The following is an 11,173-nucleotide window of genomic DNA, read 5'->3' as shown; positions in this document are numbered from 1 at the left end:
TTCATGCATTAAATTGGCCTCAAACACTCTCCCAGGTGTCACCGCTCTGAATACTTCATCAGTCTTTCATACAAAAGCCGCTCTCATTCATTCATCACAGAATTTCTGCCATTTTCAAGACCCGAGAAAAACGCGCACAGGTTTCAAATTGAAATAATCTTAAACTGGAGATGATTGCTTTTAAATCCCTAACTGATCTCTCCATTATTCGGAATTTCTAAGGGATATTCAAAGGATGAAATCATTATAGAAAGTGAAGCTTTACATGGTTTCAGGAGTTGAAAAGGCACAGAGAGCCCACTCACGTCACACAACAGGAACAATGGCCATCAGTTCCCATTACGGTGAATCCTCATTCACTTCACAAAGACCTATTACAGATAATCTATGTCCTGAGCTGGTATAATTGGCATGTCCTTTCATAGGAAACCGTTCTATTCTACCTTAAGCCTGTGCAGATCAGAGGAACTAGCCGATCATGGAAGACAATGAAATAGAAGTCTGCATGTCGCCAATTGTTTAAGTAAATGGACATTAGCTGGATCTCTCTTCAATTGCTATTTCAGCAGAAATATAATAACGGTAGATTCAAAAGCCTTCAAAAACCTTTCTGCCTCACTGCCCAGAGTAGAAAGGGATAACTGACGAATGACTGTTATACCTTCTCTGTCCCACATTATGATTTTATTGTTACTGTTGTAAAGTTCTGTGAGCTTTATATTGATAAGCTGAAATGGTTCTACTTTCAGTATTATGTATATTTAATGTGAATATGAATATTTTAATTCCTCCTTGAGGTGAAGCGGCCATTAACAATGATTTCGATTGCTTTGTGTATGTAGATATGAAGATTGTGAAAAATCTGGTTTGCAAGACGGTGGCCATTCATCAGCTGTCCATGGAGGCAACGCATGCAGGTCGGCAATCAAGCTGACCAGTAAAATCTCCTCTAAGTGCTGCTGCCACTTTTCTGAACGCACCGTAAGTGTTTCTGATGGCTACCTGATGCGCTTACAGCGCTGAACTCTTGCTCAGTTTAAGGCCCTCGTGAAACCATTGATTTTTGCTTAATAGGTGTCAAGACGACAAAAGCTATGTTGTTTTACACATAACTGTTAAACTAATGGATTTTAAAGTCAGCAAGTGCACATTTTTCCCCCATGGAAAAATATTTGTGATTTATGTGACTTCTTGCATGTTTTTTAGTTCTTTTACAATAACAGTGGGTAGGATTTGGATTGAAGCTAGCCATAGTTAAGCATAAAGGCATAGCATTTTTATTTCTCACAGATGAAGTTTTTCTACAGTCCTTTTTGGTTTGAAAATTGGCTAATATTGCATTGCCATTTCCTTGTTAATGGGGACAATAATCACTATTGTAGCAATGCCTTTGAGTGAGGTTATTGTTGTGGTTGGAATTTTTAACCAATATGAGATTTGCATATTGAACACATGCTTGACACACAATTTAAACTTAAGTTAATTAACTTTTTAATGAGAGTGCTTTTCAAGTGTTTTCCGCAATCAGTAATTACACTTGTTAAAAGCGACATGTAACCTACTGCCACACTCTAACTGCATCCCTCCAAGCAGAAATATCAAACATCATTCAATAAATAAAAGTTCCCCGTCGCTAAAGACCATGGTCCAGGGGATAGTCATATGATGTCCTAATTTAATGTTAATAATTAACATAAACCTTTATACTGCTTCATGGATTTTCTAACATTATATTCAGTAAGCTTTAAATAAACTATTGTATCTTTGGTGATCGTTTTTATGCGCAGAAGATAAATCACTTTTCCTGACATAATCATTATAGTTACACTAATTGCATTCTCTAATATTTTAATCACTACTAATATTTTTGTCTTGTGCTATCATATTTAAAGATGGTCCAGTATGTGAAGCAAATATTTATTCCGTTGTTTTTTTAATTAGTTTTTTTTGAAAGTGCTTAAACTAGATGTTGACATAAATGTCTTTGAAAAGTCTCTCTTTTGAAGAAAAAATAGTTTTTGTATTTTTTTGATACATTTTATTGCATGGTTGGTTAGCAGTGGCCTTTTTCTGTTTCAGTAAAACATGCTTTGTTCTGGTGCGGTTTGTTTTATATACTGAAGCTTGCAAAAAGCTGATGATCTTTACATAACCTGCACATAATTGTTTCAGTCTCACTTCACAGCTAGATCATTACAAATAACCACCGGGCTCTGTCAGAGTTGTGCAAATTCTACCACAAACCAGAGTTTGATTGCTTTTTGTGCCACTGTAGCAAACTAGAACTTTATTGAAGTTGAGCAGCTTCTTTACATTTTCCACGAAGGATGCAGAGTCTGTTTGAATTTGTTCCATAAGTCCCACAACAGAAAATGAGAACTCATTTAAGACCTACAGGTGCACAACAAAGGTAAAGAAAAAGGCTCATGCCGGTTTGTGGCAGAGCGGAGTTGGATTTAAAGAAGAGAGGGTTATTGTCTTTTTCTTGCACTTTACCACTCTAATGATGCACTTATGTCACCCGCTCTTCCCTTTTTCTTACACCTTACCTACTTAAGGAGGAAGTCTTGATTGGTAAGTCGATGCTATCCGCAGATTTAGGGACTTACTGTAGGCCGCTGGTGGACTGTAAAATCTCTTCCGACAGGGTACTAAAGCAGAAACATGTTCTTTTTGTTTTTCTCAAGGATTTTACCTAATTAGAGTGATGGAGATATTTCTTTTGTCTGCAACCCTTTTCATATAATTCTATTATTTTTTACTTAAGCCCATTCTGTGATGTCTGTTCAATGTTCTTTAAAGGAAAAGTACTTTCAAATTGGGGATTTCTGTTTCCTTTTTCTCTCTCTTTCTTCAAACATAAAAGTAGCTGGAAGTTTATTCATGTAGGTTCTTTTTTTTTCTCTTTTTTGATCTGTCTCGTTCATTAGCATTGGTTCATTGTTTATTTTCTCTCTTCAGTCTCTATTTCATTAGTTTCTTTTGTAAGAGTTCTTGCTTTGTTCTTCTCCTTTCTTTTCAAATTTATCGCATGTGACAGATCTGCATGGCATTTTTAATCTTTTAGTTTCTGTCCCAAAAAAAAAAACTTGATTAATTTCCTCTCTGTGCTCTGTAGGGACATGTGTGCCTTTTAAAGAGTGCTGAAACTGCATCATGCAGATAGCAGATTATTGATGCGGCCTTGATTTTCTTTAGAAAAACAACAACTTTGCTTTGTCTGCTCGCAGGTCTCGTCATCACGTCCTGGGGTTGAGGGTTTAAACAAAATGGTGATCGTCCAGGACTCGATATCCAATAAGGGCAAAGGACATGCCGATTACGATTCGGGAAATGACACGGCCTCTCCACCGTCAAGTAAAACGGGCATCACAAAGTCAAAGGTGTCCGGAAACGGAAAGTTCTCATGTCAGGATCAGACATCTCCTGAGAAGCTTAGGCTAGCCGACAGGGACACTGCTTCAGATTCAGGCAACTCTCTAACCAGCTATGACTCTCTGGGTAAACCAATGCTCAAAGAAAACACCCTTCACAGCTCTGTCTTCAACAAGCTCAAAGGGTGAGGCTATATTGAATGCATTTTACATCAACTTTGCATCTGTCTGAATTCATTCTATTACAGTTACAGTAAGTAAACAGAATATATGCTATACATTAAATGTATCACTGTCTAAAACACTATTAAACCATGACATAAACATTAACAATATCTTTCCAGCGTAAGTGTAGAATTTTGGATGTAGGTTTGGCTTAAGTTTCACTCTTTACATATGACCACTGGTGAGTTACTTTTCAAGTTAAAATAATATAAAATAAATAAAAATCAGACCAAACATGCCAAAAAAAAAGTTTAAATTTAGACCGAAACATTTTTTGTGTGTGTATTTAGTATTTATATTTTACAAATGTTTAGCACTTTTTTTTTTGTTTAGTTTAAGGTTTATTTCAAGTAACTTTTTTATAGTTTTAGCTTTAATTAACTATAATAACTCAAGTAGAGAGTGCAGTCTATTTCTGCAACTATGCAGATCTCCTATTATATTGTGAAGTAATAAAGTAATTTTTTTTATAAATAGAATCCAAAATGCCGCTGCAAGATTAATCTTTAATGAGCTGAAAAGAGCACACGTCAAACCTCTGTTTATCAATTTGCACTGGCTACCAATAGCTGCTCGCATTAAATTCAAGGCATTAATGTTTGCCTACAAAACAACCACCACTAACTCTGCACCCCTTTACCTAAATTCAGTTCTTCAGACCTATGTGCCTCTAGAAGCTTGTGTTCTGCAAGTGAAAAACGCATTATTGTGCCATCCCAAAGAGGCACAAAATCACTTTCACAGACTTTTACATTAACTGTTTCCTCCTGGTGGAATGACCTGCCCAACTCAATCCCAGCAGCTGAGTCCTTAGCCATCTTCAAGAAATGGCTAAAAACTCATCTCTTCCATCTTTATTTGACCCTCTATCTCTAGCACTCTTTATTCTAATTCTATTTTATCTATCTGTCTTCTTTTTATATAAAAAACAAACAAACAAAAAAACACACACACACTTGACCCTCTATCAATTACATATTTATTAACTGCTAGCTTTTCTTTAAAAACTAACACTAGCTTTCTTTTTAATATTCTATATACTTGTTTCTTAAAAAAACTAAACAAAAAAACGCAAGCTTTCTTTTTTCTATCTACTCGTTTTCTTAAAAAAAAAAAAAAAAAAACCTTGCTACGTGTTCTGTGTTAGGCTAACTGAGACTTGTCATAGCACTCGCTTTGGATAAAAGCATCTGCTAAATGACTAAATGTAAATAAAGTAAATAAATAACTTCCCTCTTATAATTGCAGTGACGAAGCGGGTAGGTGCTCTGATTTGGAGAAGACACAGCCCCCAGGTGTCGTCACTGATAGGAATCGGAGTCCATTGTATGATAGATATCAGGATCGAGCGAGATCCCGCAGCAGAAGCATATCATCCCAAAGCAGATACTCAGGGCGCTATTCCAGAAGCCGATCCCTGTCCTCAGGGAGGAGGTGGGTCACACAGCTGCTGTTCATTATAGAAACCACAACTCTGATTTGAAGCTTTGGATTTAGTTGCAAACTGGTATTTTTGAATCTGGCAATATCATCTCCCCCGGCTCATTTACAGATCATATTCCCGTTCATCCAGTTATTCGCTGGATTCCCGGAGAGACAGTCTGTCTAGTGCGAGCAGTTACCGCAGTTTAAATCACTCACGGTGCACACTAAACAGGTGAATTTCAGCTAAAAGAAGAAGTGTTTATCTAAAATAATTGTTTGATTAACACATACATGCTCACATCTCTTTCGTGGATGAAAAGATTTCGAGAGCGGAAAAGACACTGCAGTTCCTGCAAGAGCAGAAAGCACAGCAGGAGAAGACCTTGTTCTCCAATGAGGAAAAGAAGAAGAGATTCCCCCAGTCACCTGGAAGCCCGTAGAATTACAAGGTCTGTTCTTACAGAACTACTAGTGATACAATAAAAGCTAACAACCTATGAATCACAACTGGAAACTGCTCTGCCGATCTTCCTTTGGAGATCTGGGTTTACTGATCGTGCGGGCAAATCTGTGGAAAACTGCAGAATGGATTTATACACTGTAAAATGTTTAAATCGATCTAAGAATATATTAGTAGAATTCTAATTGGTAGCTGAAGGCATTAGCAAATTAGCAAAAATATTAAGTGGCAGGAATGTCAGCATTCCAGTTCTTTCTGCTTGCATCCTCAAGGGAAACAAATTAATATATATATAATATACAGTCATGGCCAAAAATATCGGCACCCTTGGTAAATATGATCAAAGAAGACTGTGAAAATTAATCTGCATTGTTAGTCCTTTTGATCTTTTATTTAAAAAAAAATCACAAAAATCTAATATTTAATTCGATAATAATAATTTAAAATGGGGGGGGGGGTATCACTATGAAGTAAATATTGTTGCGGTGATGGAGTTCAAAAGAACATAATTTATTTGAAATAGAAATCTTTTTTTATCTTTTACAAAAAAAGTATTTTCTGTCACTTTTGATCAATTTAATGCATCATTATGCATTCATTTCTTCAACAACAAAACAAAATCTCAGAATCATGTAACACTGAAGACTGGAGTAATGGCGGCCGCCATCTAATTATTATTTTCCTAAAGGAGAATTTATTCACTATGTACATATAAAGGAAGTAATCATAACACATGGTAATGGAAAGGATGGTTGCTGTAGCTAGGAAGAGAATTAGATCTTATTTGGAATTGTGGTCACCTTTTATTACTTTTTTTGGATTGGAGGAGTGATCAATGTGAATATTTTTCTCTCTCTTTTCCTCTCTTATGTATGAAAATAATATTAGGTATTTAGAAAAATCTGTTGAAGGCAGAATTTTATATCCCTTAATCTGTAACTTCCGTATTATTAATTATATATGTATTTTTTTTTTATTATCTTACCGACCCCAAGCCTTTGAACGGTAGTGTTTATACGCATAGACATGTCCTTTGTGATTTTTTTCAAACAAACAGGAATTGTGTGCTCAAAAAAATGAAAAAAGGATTGTCAGGTGCGTAAACAAAAAAGAAGTTTAGTCAACCAAGTAGCTGAAGTTGTCCTGAGAAAATATAGTCAAACCGAAAAAGGTATATCAAAAATTATATTTTATATATATAAATATTTATAATATTTTATTTTCCATATGCAAAAGTGAAAAAGTGACAAAAGTGCAAAGTGTCTTAAAAACAGACCAAAGAGCAGACATTTCAGCCCATTCTTTCTTCAGTACTCATGAAATATGTTTTTAAAACACTTTGCACTTTTGTCACATGACTTTTTCACTTTTGCATATGGAAAATAAAATATATTTTTGATAGGCCCTTTTCGGTCTGATTATATGTTCTCAGTGTGAGGACGACTTCAGCTACTTTGTGATTTTTTTCCCCCATTTAAAATGATGCATTAACAACAACATATCATTGTTTGTATTCTCTTTCCTGCACAGTGCCAGAAAGAGGCCGATCCCCTACTACCGTCCCAGTCCCTCGGTCAGCAGCCGATCCTCCAGCCTCCTGTCCTGGCATCTGTTTTCTCTCAATCGCAGTCGAACTCGCAGCCGTTCACGGAGTCGCAGTCGCAGTCACACTTACTCGTCATACAGAAGCTACAGTCGCAGCTCGTCGTGGAACTCTATGTACAGCAGACGCAGTCGCAGTCGGAGCAGAAGCTATGACTCTGTAGTGAGCTACAGCAGAGCCCGTCGCTAATTTACAGAAGAACCAGATGCCAGAATGCTGAGCTACAGCACAATCCCAGGACCACATCTCACTGTAACTGGAAGTGAAATGGAGCAGCGCTGAGAACATGCTGTGCTTAGATGTGGAACACCAGGCAGTGACAGGATCGTCTGTTCAGTGTCAGATAAGACTGAAGCTTTCCATATTGTTGTGTACTAAACTGTGTGCTTTCATCCATCCCGCTCAAAGGAAAACTTGTCTATCAATCACAAAGCCTGGTGTTGTAGGAAAGACCGGACCGGGAGATTCAATATGTGAGTTCTGCTATACCTTTTCTCATAGGTGTGAGGATATTGTTAGTCGTTTATCAAAACAGATGTAGTAGATAAAAGAAAGTGCAGGGTCACTCACCAGACGCTCGTAGCCTTGACCGTAAAAGCCCATATATGAATCTATTGTATTTTTCTAGTGTTTTCTTTTTTTTATAGGAGATGTCAAAAGTGCTTGAGGAGAAAGATGTATTGCTTCCATAACAGCTGCTTCTGTGTTGCCCACACCTTTGCTTTGAAAAATGTGCCATCCAAATCGGCCCCACTGGCAAACGCACACCCCATCAGCCCAAATGCCAGCTTTATTTATCTTCTGTTGAACTGGAAAACAATTCAAATGTCATTGGCTGTGATGGAGATGATGATGATGATGGTGGTGGTGGTGGACAATCAAAATGCACTTGTGGGAACCGTTTTGCGGATCTAGGTGTCTGTACTGTTACCAAATACATTAACGTATATATTAATCTTGCAGACCTCAAGAGATAGAAAGATATTTTTATCTGTAGGATTCGAGGCTGCGTCTGAGTGAACAAAGAAAAGGTGCATTTTCCCTGTCCTGTTGTTTCTGAGATTCAAAGCACTGCTATAATTAATTATTATGATTATTGTTATATAATTCTTGAAATGCACAACCCTTGAACCGTTTTAAATTGTAGATTATTTTTTAATTATTTATTCTTTTATTGCTCAGTCTTTTTGTGTGTATTTTTATCTGTGATCATTTCAGATTGTGCGGTTCGAAGATTTATTATTTAGATCTCTTGAATTATTTATAAGGTAAAACCTTTGATATTCACATAGAAAAACTTTTTTGTTTGTATCATTTATTTCTGACTTGTTTCTGCTCGTTTTCCTTGAAACGCCACAGTTTAAATATCCAGTTCTGCACTAATTAAATCACACACAATGTTTATAAATATGAATGTTTTATAAAGCATATTTATTGGTTGCACATAAGTGCAACAGCAGAAAATCTATTACAGAAATGAAGATGGCTGTCATAAGAAATCAGTCAGAGTGACTAGGATTTTTTTCAAAGGATCAAAGATATATATTTGGTGTGCCATACCGCTTGATGAAACGGCGTGTAAAAATCATCACCTTCATCATGACAGATGATGGCAGCTTCTTTGTTTCTGTGTCATAAAGTCTATTGGAGTGCTTGTTAAATGAAGGCATGGTGATCTCTATGCACTGTACATTATTTAGCTGTCTGACTGTTGTGAATTCTGACACTTGTACAGATATAAAGTTGTAGGCAAACGATGAAAATCTTGAAGTGTATCACAAATGTTTTATCTTCCTGAATTCATCTTGTTCTCTCGTCTCAGACCGTAAATGAGTTTAGTAAATGATTACGTAAATCCGTTGTGTAAATATGCCAACGTTTAGTGCGGCAATATTAGGCATGGGCTTTATTTATTGAGATGGAGTATAGTGGTACTGACTGTTTACAAGGCTGGCTTTCTAATTGACATAATTTGCATTCCCTCTAAATACAAAACATGCTGAAATGTTGCCATGAATCCAACCTATTTCACCGAATCTGGCTTCTGTAATTGCAAAAGTTATTGTAAACACCTGTAATATGAGTAATTCATTTATTTTTCCTCAGAGTGAGCGCTTGAGATGTAAAGCAAGTTTGTGTTTTAGAGAATTAAAAGTCAAAATTCTCAATGCAGGACGCCAGTCTGGAAGATTATGTCAAGAACATTCCCCAGTTTCCCCTATTCTACAATGTATATACACTGTTGTCTATGTGCACAAGAATATCAATGTCTCCCTTGCTAAAGTAAATTAATGACTAGTTCTCTGTGGTCTTAATATGTAATGATATTCAAAGAGTTCTAAATAAATTATTCATCTAATTAATTCACCCAGTATTTTGCTTCTTTAAAATTGCACTCTCTTTATTCACACTGAAGTTATTTCTTTCTTTGTATTCATGATTTGTTTGGTGGAAAAAAGTGAGAGTGGGGTAAGATGGGTCACCCAGAATGGATAAAATAATTATGATATTTAAGTTTCAAGATTCATAATTGTCATGTGCACAGTGAGGAAAAACATGTTTACCTGTACAATGAAATTCTTTCTTTGCTGTCCACAGTGACTGCCAAGACAAGTGCAAATTATGTAAAAACTAAAAACACACAAAGATATTAAAAGTAAAACTATGTTGCAGAAGTAAAAATATAGACTATGTACATCTGTATTTGCGAGTGTGCAATATTGACTTATGTGCAAAACAAGTAACCTTTAGCAAATTGAGTGCAACTACATAATAATAGCAGCAGTAACAGTAATAATGTGCAAAATTAGATGAAGCTGCTTGATAAGAAATAGCAGCAGTAACATTAACAAATGTGGAAATTGAAATTTTATGCAGAGTTTAAAAATGGGCAGAGGCTCAACTATTGAAGATGACCAACTATATATATATATATATATATATATACAGTCAGGTCCATAAATATTGGGACATCGACACAATTCTAAAGTTTTTGGCTCTATACACCACCACAATGGATTTCAATTGAAACGAACAAGATTTGCTTTAACTGCAGACTGTCAGCTTTAATTTGAGGGTATTTACAGCCAAATCAGGTGAACGGTGTAGGAATTACAACAGTTTGCATATGTGCCTCCATTTGTTAAGGGACCAAAAGTAATGGGACAATTGGCTTCTCAGCTGTCCCATGGCCAGGTGTGTGTTATTCCCTCATTATCCCAATTACAATGATAAAAGATTACAGCAGATAAAAGGTCCAGAGTTCATTTCAAGTGTGCTATTTGCATTTGGAATCTGTTGCTGTCAACTGTCAAGATGAGATCCAAAGAGCTGTTACTATCAGTGAAGCTAGCTATCATTAGGCTGAAAAACAAAACAAACCCATCATAGAGATAGCAAAAACATTAGGCGTGGCCAAAACAACTGTTGGGAACATTCTTAAAAAGAAGGAACGCACCGGTGAGCTCAGCAACACCAAAAGACCTGGAAAGACCACGGAAAACAACTGTGGTGGATGACCGAAGAATTCTTTCCCTGGTGAAGAAAACACCCTTCACAACAGTTGGCCAGATCAAGAACACTCTCCAGGAGGTAGGTGTATGTGTGTCAAAGTCAACAATCAAGAGAAGTCTTCACCAGAGTGAATACAGAGGGTTCACCACAAGATGTAAACCATTGGTGAGCCTCAAAAACAGGAAGGCCAGATTAGAGTTTGCCAAACGGCATCGAAAAAAGCCTTCACAGTTCTGGAACAACATCCTATGGACAGATGAGACCAAGATCAACTTGTACCAGAGAGATGGGAAGAGAAGAGTATGGAGAAGGAAAGGAACTGCTCATGATCCTAAGCATACCACCTCATCAGTGAGGCATGGTGGTGGTAGTGTCATGGCGTGGGCATGTATGGCTGCCAGTGGAACTGGTTCTCTTGTATTTATTGATGATGTGACTGCTGACAAAAGCAGCAGGATGAATTCTGAAGTGTTTCGGGCAATATTATCTGCTCGTATTCAGCCAAATGCTTCAGAACTCACTGGACGGCGCTTCACAGTGCATATGGACAATGACCCAAAGCATACTGCAAAA

The sequence above is a fragment of the Barbus barbus genome (assembly GCF_936440315.1).
Source record: "Barbus barbus genome assembly, chromosome: 6".
NCBI lineage: Eukaryota > Metazoa > Chordata > Actinopteri > Cypriniformes > Cyprinidae > Barbus > Barbus barbus.
This window is presented reverse-complemented; position numbering follows the sequence as displayed.